This window comes from Paroedura picta, chromosome 9 (assembly GCF_049243985.1).
Source record: "Paroedura picta isolate Pp20150507F chromosome 9, Ppicta_v3.0, whole genome shotgun sequence".
NCBI lineage: Eukaryota > Metazoa > Chordata > Lepidosauria > Squamata > Gekkonidae > Paroedura > Paroedura picta.
In genome coordinates this window covers 88661457-88678114 of record NC_135377.1, presented here as the reverse complement: position 1 = coordinate 88678114, position 16658 = coordinate 88661457, and the positions used below count along the sequence as shown (strand labels likewise).

Here is a 16658-nt window from a genome sequence, read left to right as displayed (position 1 = left end):
GCAGGTACAGCTTGGTGTAGTGATTAAGAGCAGTGGCTTCTAATCTGGAGAGCTGGGTTTGATTCCCCACTTCTCTGTATGCAGCCATCTGGGTGACCTTGAACTTGTTGCAGTCCTGTTAGAGCTGTTCTTACATAGTGCTTCTATCAGAACTCTCTCAGCTCCACCTACCTCACAGGGAGTCTGTTGTGGGGAGAGGAAAGGAAGATGATTGTAAGCCGCTTGGAGACTCTTTCGGGTAGTGAAAAGTGGGTTCTAAACTTCTTTTTCATTAAATACCCAATTGTTTCCCCCAGAAAGAGTGTGCCCACAGGAAAAAGGAATTCTTACAGGTCAATTGAAACCCTGCACATGTGCTGTTGAAGTTAAGAAATTCATGTGCATTTATTCATCTCGAACTATAAACCTTTGGCCCAGAAGTCTGCTGCCCTCCAAAGTGAGCAATTGAGTGTATTGTGGGACAAAGGGAAGATAGTAGCCATCACATTATCTCATGCCCATTCTGTTCTCTTCCCCTCCTGTCATGTTTTTTTTTTAATGTGGGACACATCTGCTGGTGTGGCTCCTGAAATGGAAATGGGTATGGATGTGATGTCCTTAGCCCCGCCCCAGGGAGAGCACCAGAAGGGGCAGGGGCAGCATGGGTCATTTTGTGAGGAGGCCCGGACACAGCTGCGCTGCCTAGGGAGGGCAGGATTGGCTCTGGTGCCACTGCGGCTGCTGCAGTCCATCTAGTGGCGTTCTCCCTAAGGCGGGATGACAGACGTCACATCCATCTACAATTCTGTTTAAAGCAGAACACCAGTAGATGTTCCGCGTCAATAAATGCCATCAGATTATGGAGAAGGTAGCTAAATAACACTCAACAGCAAAATGTCTCCATTGCAAAAGTAGTTAGCTTTTTAATATAGGTTTATTAAAACTACCTCACAAATTTACAGTACTAAATGATGGAGGCACAGTATATTATAAAAAATTTAAAAACATACAATATTTAAAATGAAACTATAATAACAGAATCCAACCTCATGCAAATGATATCATGTGGCTTCACATCTATTTAGATCTTTGTTTATACAAGAGCAGATCTTCAAAATTTTAATTTACAAGATGGATTTAAAATATAATGAACAGTAAAACAGAAAAGCTGTGTATAGTTTTTGTGAGATAGTTGAATCCAATTTCTAAAGACATGGAGTGCCCTCTACTGGTTCCTGTCAGCATTATTCAATGTTTCTAAATGATCCCTGATAAATAAAACCAAGAGGAAACAGGAAACTCATGGACCGTTTCTGCATTAGGAGATATACCTTGTTTTAGCCTTGTTTTTGATTTTCTTTGGATGCTGTGAGTCAACTCTAGCCTTTCCACATTTGGGCTTCCCTCCCCTTATTTTCCAGGCTAAAATTTGTGATATGTTTTCCACAAAGAGCTGAGCCTCCCATCATGCTTTGCTCCCTTCCCTTTTTCAAAAAATGTGGTTTTTGCAAAATAGTGCCTGCTTGCACCTTTGTTTTCTTTGTGCCCCTTCATCCCACAAACAAATACACACATATATAAACAGAGAGAGGGAGATAGAAAGAAAGAGAAAGCTGGAAAAAAAGTGAGAGAAAGAAAGAGATACAGAAAAGAGAGAATGAAAGAGAGAGAGAAATAGAAAGAGAAAGAGAGAAAGAGAGATAGAAAGGGATTGAAGGGAAAGAGAGAGAGAAAGAGAGAACTAAAGAGGTAAAAAGACAGAGTTAGAAAGAGAGAGACAAATAGAGATACAAAGAAAAATAGAAAAAGAAAGAGAAAGAAGAGAGAGATAAAGAGAAAAACAGAAAGAGTTAGAAAGAGTGAAATCAGAGAGAGAGAGAAGGAAAAAGAGAAATAGGGAGACAGAAGGAAGAAGACAGTGAGAAAAAGAGATAGATAGAAAGAGAGAGATTAAGAACAAGAGATAAAGAAGGAGAGAAAGAGAAAAAGAAAGAAAGAGAGAGAAGGAAAGAGAGAAGTGAGAGAGAATTAGAAAGAAGGAGAAAAAGAAATAAGAAAAAGTAAGAGAGATAAAGAAAGAGGGAGAGATAGAAAGAGAGAATGATGGAAAGAAGAGAGATGTATAAAGGCAGACAGAGTTAGAAAGAGAGAGATAAATAAATAGAGATACAAAGAAAGACAGAAATAGAAAGACTTGTTCATATACCCTTGAGTTCCATGATGGAAGAAAGGTGGGATGATATACGCAATACACGAACTATATCAATTCCTCCCCTTCATTTGGGTTTCATATAACACTTCATGTCTTGTTCATATGATTTCAGCACAAGTTTTGTTTTCTACTTTCTGGTTTCGTTGTTTGTAAATTTCTTTTCTTTTGTGTTGAGGGGTTGTTTTCTGTTTCTCATGTGTTTTGCACCCTCTAGTGGTCAGTTTAATCTCACAGTGGTTGATGTTTGGTATACTCCCAATTCAACTCTTTTTCCATGTTACCTAAGGCTTGAAAAAATCATGTCTGTTAAGGGATGAGGCTTCCTTCATAAGACCTAAGTGAGTTGTAACCAATTGTAATGGCAAAACACTTGCTGTGCAGAGGGAAGGGGGAAGTGATGAGAACCAGTCCTGTTTGGATGTGTCGTTCGTTCGTTCGTTCGTTCGTTCGTTCGTTCGTTCGTTCGTTCCTTCCTTCCTTCCTTCCTTCCTTCCTTCCTTCCTTCCTTCCTTCCTTCCTTCCTTCCTTCCTTCCTTCCTTCCGCCTTGCATGAATTGTAATTATTAGCTAACATAAAATACATTCCATGGGGGTTGAAAAGCAGCATTAAATAAACTATCTGAAACTGTTACTATAGGATTACAGGAAATGTTTACTACTTGTAGTTGAAGGAAACAGATCCCAAAATAAAAAAAACATGGATTACAAGTCTTGTTCTACAGTGACATCTACTGGCTTGTATGCTAATTGCACCCATCTCACCATTTTTATCAAATTTTCAAGTTAGTTTTCCATCCTACCATGGAATTCAGCGATCTCTCCTCCCAATATGGATGCATTTTGCACCACCAGTTTAAGATCCAAAATCTTCCCCTGTAGCAAGCTGACCGCAGGGGTCCTCACCACACAAGCAGGCCATCGCACAGGGACTGAGCAATGGTAGGTCTAGCTCCACCTAACCACTGCTAGGCAATGGGATGTGGGGTGGCATGTGGTGGAAATGTTCAGGGGTCAACCTCTATTAGGATTTTCCAAGCTACCTTCATGTGAGGCATCTGCCTCCCCAGCCAGGGAGGTACCACTGCTCAGCATGCACCCAGTCTCCTATGGAGGACCCCCAACTTGGCAGAGCTCAGCACACAGGTACGGACTCTGTCCCAACCACCAGCTGTGACAAAATTCAATGTAATGAACATACAGAGAAATTAACATATGCAAGAAAGTACAAATGTAGGGTGAGAAGAGCACGAGGCTGTAGAGAGGGCAGGCCTGCCCATCACTCCTTAAATACACGCAACCCCCCCCCCCCGGTTCTACCCTGACTTGCCTGGAAGCAGTGGTTTGCACCACTCCAGGGTTCCTGCTGGTCCCCTTGTGTTGTCTGCAAAGGCTCCTCTTCTGGGCCATCCCACCCCTGCTGCTTACCATAAGTGAAATAAAATTTGAAGGCAACCTGGTCCAAAGACGTAAGCAGTCAACAAGCAGGATCGGTGCAAGGCATGTCAATAAAGAATTCTTAAATCTAATCAAAGGAACTGAGCCATGGTGGGTGTCTTCACTTGGTTCATTAAAGACTCAGATTCTTGGATTAGATCTAAGAATTCTTTATCAACACTCCTTGCAACCAATCCTGCTTGTCGATTGCTTACTATGGATGGCAGCTGTCATGACTATATTAATAAGCAAGATCCGTAGTGTTAATGAGTCAAAAACATATGAAGAATACCCTACAGGGGGCATAGGGGGAGATGGGTAGTTAACGTATTTAGGAACTTCCTGGTATATTTTCCAGTTGTCTCCTCCAGTGCCCTGATTGGCTAATTGGAGTCCTTCTACTCTCCTGAGCATGCTTCCTCCCTGTTTGCCTCCACAACAGACAGAACAAACAGAACAGAACAGTTAGACAGTTCGGGGTTTCTCCTCTTTTTATACAAAGTTGTTTCTCTCTTCAAAATTAAAAAAATAAAACTATTTTTTATTTGCTAAACTCTGCCAACATTTAGAAAGTGGATGGATCCAGGTGGAGCTCATTATTGGAGATCTGATTGGAGATCGGACTGGTCATGCAGGTTAAAGTATGGCTCCACTGGAAGCTGCCACTACTATGCTGGCTTCCTTCTCTCATGTTCCTCTTTCCCAAAGGATTAAAAAAATAAATTCTTATGTCTTGGGCTTTCTCTCTCATTGTGTGTGTCTGTGAATGCTCTTCTACCTGGTGGCCATTTTGTTTTTGACTCAGCCTCCCACATTGGCCATTTTGTGGTTTTGCCCACTACCCTGTGTCAGGATTCAGTGGTGTGCACAGGCTCAAAGAGATTGGGGACCCCTGACCTTTGCTGGGGGGACTACAAAAATATGGGATAACATTCCCCCCCCCCCATAATTGATCCCAAAGGTCTTTCCCTCAGCTTTTTTTAAAAAAAATGATAACTTAAAAGGCTTCTTATAAAAGGCATTTTTGTAACAATGAATGGAATGCTGTTTAAGACATTTTAAAAGGCAGTCTTCAAGCAAAGGTTGGATACACACTTTTCTTGGATGCTTTAGGATGTTTTGGGCTGATCCTGCGTTGAGTGGGGGGTTGGACTAGATGGCCTGTATGGCCCCTTCCAACTCTATGATTCTATGATTCTAAAACAGTTTTGGCATGTGTCTGCCTGAATTCAGCAAAATATAAAGCTTTCCGACAGCCTAAGAAACCTTCATCCTGTTTCAGTACTTCCTTTGCTGGAGGACAGTTTCTTAGACTGGAGAAAGGATTCACACTTTGATAGGTGCAGAGACAGGTTAAATGACATCATTTTACATGGCATTTATTTACTGGTGTGGCACCGGGGCTCGGGGAGTCTATGGCAGCGGCACTAACCTGGGCCAGGGCAGCAGTGGTGTGAAGGAGGCGAGAGGGGATTTCCAGGCATGTCGCAGTGGACGGGCGGCGGCTCGGCATACTGGCTGGGCGTGCGTCGAAGTAGAGGCCAGGCGGCAATGTGTGGAGGCGTCGCTTAGGGCGGAGCGGGTCGTCGCCGGCCTCGTTGTTTCAGTGGCCATCTTCGAGGGTGCAGCGTGGGCGCAGTGGCCTTGGCAAAGTCCTCCTGGTCTCGGGGGCCAGGCGCGAGGTTGGTGGCTGGGGGCGGCGGCGTTTGCGGAGGTCAGAGGGCGGCGTCCGTGGTGGGTGTTGTCGTGCGGCTAACGGCAGAGTGGCTGGGTGGCGGCATTGTTGTGTCGGGGGCCATGTGGGAGGTTCCGTGCTGGGCGCGGTGGTGAGTTGTGGAGGCTGGGGATCGTGTTGGGCGGTGGCCGCAGCAGCGGTGAAGGTCAGTGAGAGGCAAGGGGGGAAGTGGGGGCGGCGCGGCTGCCCCAGCGGCCGTGAGAAGGCATAATTGGGTGGGTGTGCGGGTGGAAAGGAGCAGGGCCGCCGCGTCTTCCCCTCACCGAGGCGGAGGCAATGGCGGCCAGCATGCACATTAGAAGGCCTCTGGGTGGTCGCTGCTTCCCAGCAAGCCCTCTGCTGCATCAATGTATGGCCGAGGTAAGTCTTGGCCAGGTTTTTTTTTTTTTTTTTAAATCACAAATGTTCAGCTTTGCCTTTTACTGGGTCAGTCTCCTGGGTGTAAACTGCACGGAGCTTTTATTCCAACCCCGGATCGATTCAGTCCCTGCCCTCTACACAGAATGCGATTTCCGTTTGGATTTGGGGTGATTTAAAATTTCCTTCTGCAGCAAGAAGGATTGCTCCGGAGTGACCCTACCTTTATTGTGCGATATCTTAGAGTGCTTTTAACCCTCAATATTTAAAGGCTGTTTTGAATCTCGGCTCTCCTCCGTGGTAGAGGACCCGTGATTGGCCACAGGTGGTCATGTGACAAATTTGCCTTAAAGGAGAAGCCCCTAATTTCTCTCAACTTCTGTTGGTACTGGATTTTTTCTCCCTTTTCTGCCTTTTTCGATCATCTCCCCCCCCCCTCCAAGAAAAGAAAGAGGCTCCCTGCTTGGCTCCTCTCCCCCACCCTTCAAGAAAAGAAAGAGGCTTGGCTCCCCCCCTTCTGAACTACCCTAACCATAGAATCATAGAATCATAGAGTTGGAAGGGGCCATACAGGCCATCTAGTCCAACCCCCTGCTCAACGCAGGATCAGCCCAAAGCATACTAAAGCATCCAAGAAAAGTGTGTATTCAACCTTTGCTTGAAGACTGCCATGTGCAGAACACTTTCCTGTTTCAATGGGGAGGGGGGGGGAGGAGGAAGATCCGAGTTCAAAGCGATCTGAATTCAACAGGATTGACAATGGAATAAACAAAGTAAGTGCAGACTCTGCCCTGGTCTACCAAAGTTTGTATATTTGTTCTGCTCATTATTAAAAAAAAACAAAAACAATCAAAAGTGGATGTAGCGGGGATCATTCGTAATAACAGTGAGATCAAAGTAAGGGCAAAGTTGGATCTGAGCAGCCTTCAAATCATATATCTATATCACATTGACCATGTGCATGATACATTAAAAGAATAGCATAATGTTGGAGCATCAGACTACAACCTAAGATGCTGAGATTCAAATCCTGATGCATCTGTAAATCAGGTATGCAAATCACACATCAAAGTCCCTCCCCAGCCTAGAATCACCTGGCCCCCTTTGGCAGATAATCCTTTCCCTATGAACCGTTGGTGATCAGCTTTTCACGTGGAGCCCTGAAACCCCTGCACTATCCTATCGATGTAGATCTCCAGCGTAAAATGACCAAGAACTGATCAAGATATTCTTCTCTCATTTTCACTGTTGACATCAGTTACTTCTTAGGTAATCTTTTATAGCTTTGTCTATGGCCCATTTGAGAGCCTCTTGTGGCTCAGAGTGGTAAGACTGCTAGACATGCAGTCTGAAAGCTCTGTCCATGAGGTTGGGAGTTCGATCCCAGCAGCTGGCTCAAGGTTGACTCAGCCTTCCATCCTTCCGAGGTCGGTAAAATGAGTACCCAGCTTGCTGGGGGGTAAACGATAATGACTGGGGAAGGCACTGACAAACCACCCCGTATTGAGTCTGCCATGAAAACGCTAGAGGGCGTCACCCCAAGGGTCAGACATAACTCGGTGCTTGCACAGGGGATACCTTTACCTTTACCTTTAACTTGCATTTACTCCTCTAACAGTGGCTTTTCTTTGGAATTTCTTGTTTTCGCCGTGGACTCTGAAGGACCGTCTTCATTCCAGAGAGGGAAACTTCATTACATTTAAATTCTGTGCCAGTAGCGTATGTAGTGGGAACTGCCAATTTTCTGTGCAACTTTCACCCTTCCTCCCATGATGCTTTGGCACCCCTAATTCTGTGCCATGCTGAGAAAAGGAGAGGATTAGGAAAGAATAGGCAGCACAGAGAAAAATCTGCTCACGACAAACAAACCCAGCTGCCAGCTTCCTCTGGTTAAGCTCCCTTGAAATCCTTTGCAAAGCCAAATTGATGATCAAATACAAAACCAAAAGGGATTTTGTGTTTTAAAGATGTTCCACAAAGAAGAGGGAGATTTTCCGTGTTGCAGAGGTCTAAGTAGGCAGTGCTCTGATTATCCTACATTAATGGATACATGATCAATATCCCATTTTCTATAGATGTTTTAAACAGCCCATGCAAAACATGGCATTTTCTACTCCCCTCTCTGCCCTGAAGAGGAGAGGACAATTTTGCCATTGACCCTCTGAAAAATGGAAGCTCTGCAGGAGAAGAGATGGACTTTGTACTGGGACCTAGGGGTTCCCCGGAACGAGAGGTTCTCTAGAGCAGGGGTAATCAACCTGTGGTCCTCCAGAGGTCCATGGACTACAATTCCCATGAGCCCCTGCCACCTGGCAGGGGCTCATGGGAATTGTAGTCCATGAACCTTTGGAGGACCACAGGTGGCAGGAACCAGGCTGAGCCTAGCCTGCAGAGTCCGTGATAAAGACACATCCGAGATGCAACAGGCAGTTTTAAATCCAAAGAGAGCTTTATTAAACAGAGTCCACAGAACGCTAAAGCAAGCCAAGATCTTCCTAACCAAAGATCTTGATAATAACAAAGAGCAATTGGGACATCCAGGGCAGATATAGGGCCCTGTTCATAAGGGAGGGGTACACAGGCATTTTGGCGGGAGAGCGAAAAGGCAGCAAAGGTGAGTCGATTCACAGGGTACCAGATGGTCAGGAATCTAATCTAAGTTGTTACCAAGTTGTTGACACTGGGCTGCCTCCACAAGGACACTTATAGTGAGATTGATACATCAACAACCGAAAACTCCTGCTGGGAAAGGGAAGGGAGGCATGGAGCCTACAGACAGATATACAGTTTTATGGCCTCGAATCCACCAGGCTGGTGAGAAACGAAAGTAGAGTGAGAAACGAAACTTAGATGGCATGAATCGGGGTTCATGACACACAGGTTGACTACCCCTGCTCTAGACTATCAAGAGGAGTTCCTCAGAATAAAATGGATGCTTTGGAGGGTGGACTCAGACCCCACTGAGGTCTCTCCTAGGCTCGTTTCTCAAGTCTCCAAGAGTTTTACAACCAGGAACTGGCAATCCTACCCTCCTTTCCATCACTGGTGGTCAGGGGGGACCAAGAAACCCTAACAGGTCTGCCAATAGGATGGAAGTGTGAAGCAGCCATGATAGCTAGGGATAAGCCTGAACCAGGAAAATGGGGCTCAGTTCAGTTTGTGTTTTGTGGTGTGCCCCGTTCGAGGTGGTAGGAGGGATTATAATGGAAGTAAAAAGGAAGGGAAACCACCAAGGAAGCAGGAAGCAGGAAAATCTCACTAAATGAATATGCTAGTGAAAGAAGAATTCAGTACCATTATACTCTCTGCAGCAAATGAGCAATCAAACAAAAGCTGAGTCACAACACAGAGGAACCCAGGGCAAAGCAAAAGCCCCTGGCCCTTAACCAAGTAACCCAGCAAAGCCATCCCCCACCATGCCCAGCACCAAACGCTTTCACGAGTCTACCCTCTCCGTCCAAAACCACAATGCCAACAAAGGAAATGGGCACTGCTTCTATACTTCTAGAGATTCTATTTGTGTTTCCAAGGCTGGAAAACACCATCCTCACTGTTGTCTAGCATTTTTGTTCCATAGTCATTAGGTGGGTTTTGTTTTCCCAACCACCCCAGACCACACACCAAAGCTTGGAGATTTCTTTGGAGACCGCGTATGTGCTGAACATCGCCTCTTGAAGCCCAATCCATTCAGAATTCAGCACAAATTTTGACTCATCATGTGCCCATCCCTAATCCCCAGGTCCAGCTATACTCAACTGTTGGATGAACCAGTCCCTGATGCACTTCATGGATAGGGCCCCTGTTCCCTATCAACCCTTCCAGGTCAAACAAACAAACAAACAAACAAAGTAAAAGCAGACATGTGATAGCATAATTAGCTAACTGACTCAGTCCCATTCTTAGACCCTGAACCGAACATTCCTAACATTTAAATAAACCCATAAACTAGAGGTTTACCTCTGTGTGTTATGCAATCCCCAATGAGGCACGCAGTAAGCTATTAGTATTCATCGGAGAGGCATGGGGGGAATCCCAATTATGCCCCCTGTTTGTTGTAAGCTGATAATAAATTAATCAACAGACCTGTGAAAGCTCAAACAACAGGCATTTGAGATTCCTAAGGCCAAGTCAATCCGTGCCTTTGGTGTTAATTTAAAAGCAATAGTGCTACTCTATTAATATAAACATTTATTCATGAGACATTCGATTAATGCATTTTTTCTAATATTTCCCTGTAATTCCCGCCTCCCCCACACTAGTTATGATTTCTGGAATGTTTCCATAACACAATCATAGGGGGAAGTAATCAGTAGACTGAGACAAGCATGAAAAGCTAGAAAACTACCCTGGAATAATTTACTCAAATAACCTTGTCTGTGACATTCAGTTCTGTGCCCTTTTTTTTTGGGGGGGGGGGGAGGAATTGGGAGGTGGTGCTGGGCTGAAGTGAAGTGATCACCCAATTAACTCTATTTAAATATTTACTTTGCATGGGAGAGCTGCTCGCTGTGACAAAAGAGGATAAGGAAATCTTTAAGATTTCCATTTTTTTAACACTTAATTTATTTTAGCCAATTTATTTTGGGATTTTAAGTGGCTTGTTATATTGATAGATAAATTCCATTCTATCTTACTCTCCCCAGCCCGCCCCCCCGCCCGTCCACATTTTCTTTATTTCTGTCTGCTGTACATTTCATTCACAGAGTTCATGTATTTATTTCTTTATCATTATATATTTAGTTTAGGCCCCTGGCTCCTGAGACTCCGGGCGGATTACATCATAACAAAATCAAATGGAAAAATAAACCCGCAGAGAAAAATATTAAAAATCCCAAATTAAATACATTTGAAATCTAAAAACAAAATTAACTCGTCAGGGTGCCAAACTCTATGTAGGAATTGGAACCCTCCCAGGACTACAACTTACCTCCAGGTTAGAGGCATCAATTCCCTTGGATAATATGGCAGCTTCAGAGGGTGGACACTATGAAATGGCACCCCTGTTGAGTTCCCTCCCCTACCCAAACTCTTTCTCCAGGCACCAGCCCGGAACTGGAGTTGGATTTGCAAAGGAGAGGGAGGTGTAGTGGTTAAAAAGCAGCAGCTTCTAACCTGGCGAGTCTGGTTTGATTCCCTGCTCCTCCACATGAAGCCAGCTGTGGACTCTTTAGATTAGGTGAAAAGGCTAATCTAAAGAGTCCTTGCCCTGTCACAAATGGCTAGCTTGGGCAGCATCATGTGTGTGAAGGATGAGGGCACTGTCTCTACAGGAGAGACCTACAGGAGTCTCCATGGAAGGCCATGTACAGTGAGTGAGAGGACAGAGGGAGAGAGGAGGGGTCAGAGGGAAGCTCCCAGGTGACAACAAAGAGAGGCATCCAATTAAAGGTGATAACATCTAGACACATGTACAGTGTCCCCCTCCCACTTTCCTGGGCATGCTGGATCACTCACTCCAACAGGGGCTACCATATACCAGGCCTCCAGCTGTTCCTGAGTCTTTGCAACTCAGGCTATTGGTCATGCTTTTCTTCGGCATGCATCTATTTTTTAACAACTAGAGATGACAGGACTTGAATGTGGAGCCTACAGATGACGCATAGCACTGTGTAGTTTGATGTGGAAAAGGAAACAAGATTCTTAACACAGAGCTTTATTTTTCTTCCAGCCCCTGCTCTACTTTTCCCCTTCTACTCTGTCTTTTTCCTTTCAGTATTGGGATGGGGGATCTAGTCTGCCTAGCAATGGACCATGGCTTCTCTAAAGGGATGAGCTTCTCTATATCAGCAATGAAATGAGCAACAGAGACTTTAAACACAGAGGCTTCACTGCCCAGCCCCAGCTAGGGGACAGAATGGAGAAGTCTCCATTTTGTACCCCAACCCAGAAAGCTCCCAAAATTGCCCCTCAATTAACATGGATGGGAAAACCACTTTCATATACGCAGAGGATTCTCTGTGGTTACTTAGCACTATGGAAGCAGTGTTATGAACTGCCAGCAATCCAGATGACTTGAGGAGTCAAACTTGCAGGATAGGTAGAGGCAAAATGATGAGGGAGACCAGGGCCCATTCTGCACACAATGGTTAATGCACTTTCAATGCACTTCAGAAGGAAATTTTCCTGCTCTGCACAGGAAAACCCAGATGCAAAAGCCCATTGAAAATGCATTATCCTGCATGTGCAGAGTGAGTTGAGGAATCGGGGAGAGAAAAGATGCTGGTACACTTGTGCTTTCTTTCAGACAAGAGTAAACACTACGGGGTTGGGGTAGATTCAAGTGCATAGCCGTGTTGGTCTGAAGTAGCATAACAAAAATGGGTTTGGGTGCAATCCTAAGGAGGTCCCGGAGGTCCATTTTATTCAATGGGCCTTACTAATAAACTGGACTTTTTTTGCATGCTTGTTTGCTTGTTTGTTTTAAAACTGCCATCTTAGTCAAGGGGTTTACCAATTAGAGAGAAGGAGAGTAGGGACCTTGGACATATTCTAGGAAGCAACACTTTAGCTCAAAATGTATCCCTCATGCAGGGCTTCTTTGAACAGTATCGGTTTAAGACTCGCTGGCTCCATTTAACTCATCATGAGAATGGGAACAGACCTTGATCTCAGAGGGGAAATCAATCCCTGCTAGTTTTGCTAGGTATGTTCGGCATCAATTATAAAAAAAAACTGGCTTGCAGACTTATCAAGAGTGCCTGTGAATGGGCTGTGTGAGTTTGTATCGGAGTGAGCCTTCCACTTTGTCCTTTTTAATCAAAGTCTCTTTGCTCTCTATGAAGTATTGCATCTTGCTGGGATTTGAAGCTTACCCTCTTAGCTTGAAAAGGAGTTCCTTAAGTTACCCCCTCCTTGATCTACTTCTCTGGGCTACAGCACAATAGACTGTAGGTGGAAGCTCAGATGATTGACAGTTTCTCCATTTAAAAAAAAACACACACATAAAACTTGCACATGTCTTGCAAGTTTTCTCTGTAGGAAAAACACCCCTAAAAACACATGGAGGGAAGACTCCATCATGTGATCTTCCTTGTGAAGTCTGAATAGGTACAGCTCAGGTTGTCAAGTTTCCCTCCACATTTCCTACAGTTGCTCCAGTGGCTGGAAGAAGAAAAAATAATCCCTAACATCAAAGCAGTTGTACATCATTCCCAGGAGGAAAAAAAAGAAGAAATAATTGCAGTTCACCTAGTATTGCCAGATCCTGGAAAATTTGAGTTTGGGAAGATCAGGATTTCCAACAAAGTTGATTTCAAGCACACAAAATAGATTTGAGTCTTTCGTTTAATATGGAAGAGATGGTACATTTTCACACCGTAAAACAGAAAATATCTTCATTTAAACATCATGGAACAAGAGTGAGTGAGATAGAACTAGCCCCTTGGCTTTGAGCCAGTTTCGCAAGTCTTCCTCAGCTCATTCATAAGTTACGGTGGAATACAACAATTGAATAAAATCACACATTGGTAAAAACGGAATGTAAAACTTCATGTACACAATTGGAGGCTGGCAAATTTGATTCCACCTTAGAACTCACAGGAAATACTATAGTTTACCATAGAGTTTCTGGTGATTCGTAGAGCAAACCGACATCACTTCTGAGTTCAGCTCAGTTTATGACAGCTGTCTAGCCATTTTGAAAAGGAATACGTAAGAGTAGTTCACTACATTATAATTAACACTGCAAACAATTTCGTGAAATTATAATCCAATAACCACCCATAGGCAGTGGGGGAAAGAATAGCCCTAAAAATAATTGGAAATAGGACAACACCTTTAAACAAATTAAGAAAGAAAATTGTTTAAAAACAGCTTTAAAATTATAAATTACCCAATTGGAGAAGAATGTTTAATGAAAATTAATAAAAACAGAAAATAGTTTGTAACCCAGAAAAATGATGCAATGCTATTATAAAGGTGGCAACTCCCCCCTCCATATGTCTCTGCCCCGTCAGATCTGCCTTCTGCCAGAACAGTTTAGAAACAAGTTTCCTTCCTCAGTGAGATCTAGGCCTCACAGTCCTCTTGTGTAGATGTGTGGCCATCTGCCATCTCCTTATTTGGTTCCTTATTAGTCTCAGGGATAAAACCCAATAGCCTGGCTTGCCCCCTGTCAAACCAGGTTGCTTTCTGCTCCATCTAAGATCCTTCTGATGTGCTGAACTGGATGAATAATTAGTATTACGAGTGCCATTGGCCTCCAGTGAAATTTGAAGACAAAAGTTCATGTCCTTGTGAAGGTGAAAAAAAAAATACCCAAAGAATGTTGTGAGAAGTGAATTCAATGAGTTCTTAATTCAATGAGTTCAGGGTGGATTTGCCTATCCCTTTGAGTAAGGCAGATTTGTATGCAACAAGCACCAGTCCTGCTGCCCTGTGGATGCTGGGTGGGAGACCTGCATGAGATGTATCCTGTGGGGTCTGGTGCAAAGGATGAAACTTACCTGTCCAGTTAGCACACAGGAGACTTGGGCATCTTCAGCAGCAGGCATTGTTATTGCCCCCTACACATGTGGATCAGCAACTGGTACCCACAGAACCAGAACTCAGTGCAGCCCCTCCCATGCAGACCTTGACAGAGGAAACAAAAACTAGATTGCGAGGGCTGACCTCAAGGCACGCACACATATACGTCTCCCTTTGGATCCATTAACTGCCAAATTATTAAAACCACTTCAGAACTGAGAGTCAGAGGTCATGGAGGACAGGTCTATCGGCAATTGCTATCCATGGCGACTAAAGGGAATCTCTAATAAAGGTCATCATCTCCTGCTTAGATTCCACTTCTGGTGGAAGAAGTAAGGGCCTGTTCTAGGGCTGCCAGCTCTGGGTTGGGAAATACATGGAGACTTTGTTGGAGGAGTGGGGAGTGTGCAGGAAATGGGGGCAGGGAGGGATCTCAATATAGTGCTATGGAGTCCACCGTCCAAAGCACTCATTTTCTCCAGTGGAACTGTTGTTGTCGCAGTAGATAAGGGGATTCAAAGGTCCCACCTGGGGACTGTTCACTTACTGACTCCTGAGTTTCTGTGACTGGGTGCCTTCCAGGGAAAGACCAGTCTCTCCAAAGCTGCCTCATGTTCTTTCAGATACTATGGCCTTGGGGAGTCATCAGTAAACCTTATAAAGCCCAAACTGACAACTCACCCATTACCTGATTGGCCCTCATCTAGGAATGGCCCGCCCAGGTAGTTTAGACCCAATCAGGAGGCAGCCCTCAGCCAGGAAGGGCTTAACAAGCAGTCAGCTCTCCACCTCCTAATTCCTGCTGGTTTCAGAAGTTTAATGGGTGGAAGAGGAGACAGCCTCACAGCATACCCTGCTGCCAGTAAGTTGTCCTAGCCTCCTGGCCTCTTTTAACTTTGAGGACGTGGGAGGAGCTGGGGCAGTCTCTGTGTGCCTTCTGGACATGTGGATGGGGGCTGCAGGAGCCCCAGAAACAGCCCCTCTGCTGGCCCTCTGGGGCCTAGGGTGCCCAGGAAAAGCCTCTGCCATGGGAAAGTTTACTCATGAGGAAGTCATGTGAAGTTTGCAATTTGCAGTCTGAGAAGGTAGGAATGCTTTGGGGGTAGCCATTACAAGAAATTGCAGCAGGGAAAATAATGCTGATGTGGGTGGAACTGGGAAGATGTAGAGTTTCCCTTTCCATATGGATACCACCTTGGTCTTGTTCCAATCTTTACAAGACCATCACAACAAAGCCAAGTTGAGATCAATGGCATGGAAGATGGGGAAACTGTAGAGGGGGCGCAGAAGCGCCATGAGGTCACGGAGACATGTGGAGAGGGGAGACACTGTTTCCCAGTAGCAACTTCCCAGTAGCACCTTTCCAGTTGAAGAAGAGTTTGTTATACCCTCCTTTTCACTGTCCAAAGGAGTCTCAGAGTGGCTTACAATCCTTTGCTTAATACAGATATGCTGGGTGGGGATTGGTTGCCTACAGTGAGTGACAGGCCAGGTACATTTCTCCTTTTTCTGCCTTTTCCAAGCACTAACAAGGAGGGTAAAATGCATGAAAAGGTGGCTAGAAAAGGCGAGATGGCTTGAAGGTAAGGAAAGCCCACAGGCTTGATATACTATCATGCGTTCACATGCAGGATACATGCCGGTATTTTGACCAATGTGTAGAAGAGCCCAAAGATTTCTTAATCAGTGTGGGACAGACTAATAAGAGTTGGGATCAACTCAAAAGAGAGAAAAATATTGGCTGTTTCAAGACTTGCAAGGAACTTCTAAGCTTAAGTTGGAACTGAGTGGTCTGCCAGGGCCAGTAGGCACAATGACTGAATGTGAGATGATAGATTATCAAGACAAGCCTCATTTGCAAGGTCAAGCTTATACATTATTACTGAAACTAGTAATCAAGCCCGCTGTACCTGGAATACAGCGGGCGCTAGCGGGGCCCCGTGCGGCCCTCGAGTCGGCAGGCCGCAATTGTCGGTGTGGCAGCGGCCTGACGCGTCGGAGGCGCTTTGCGCCTCCTGACACATCAGGCCGTCGGGGAGGGAGCACCCGCCAGCCGTGCTTCACTTCGCACGGCTGGCGGGTACTCCCTTGGCGGGGGGCAGCAATCGGAGAGCCCAATCAGCAGGCACTTTGCGCCTGCCGATTGGGCCCTCCCATTGTCAGTCCAGAGGAAGGGGCCAATCGGCACCCTTCCTCATCCCGGACTGAGCCCGCCCTAACTCCTCCCCCCAAGGCCTTATCACATTATTTAGTCCGCGGCGCCCGTGGTGCCGCGGGCGGTGTTAAGATATGAGACCGAGACAGAACTGGTCAAAAATTGCATGGTTAAATGGATGCAAAACTTAAATCGCAATGTAATGCCAGATGAATGGGAACAATTATAGGGTAAAAGTATCAAACTAAGTGTCAAATCCTGAGAGAAAACCGGTATAAAATGTTTTATAGATGGTATATAACCCCAAAAGGAATTAGTAG

At 45.0% G+C, this 16658-nt stretch overlaps 1 protein-coding gene across 1 annotated transcript in view; it reads right to left on the bottom strand.

Annotated features, from left to right (window-relative positions):
• Nucleotides 1-14189, bottom strand: part of LOC143845235 (leukocyte elastase inhibitor-like) — a 36915-nt gene extending 22726 nt beyond the window's left edge. Inside the window, exon 1 of the mRNA XM_077353464.1 lies at nucleotides 14162-14189. The gene's annotated coding sequence lies outside the window, so the exon portion shown is untranslated. The remainder of the gene's footprint in view (nucleotides 1-14161) is intronic.
• Nucleotides 14190-16658: the final 2469 nt, after the last annotated feature.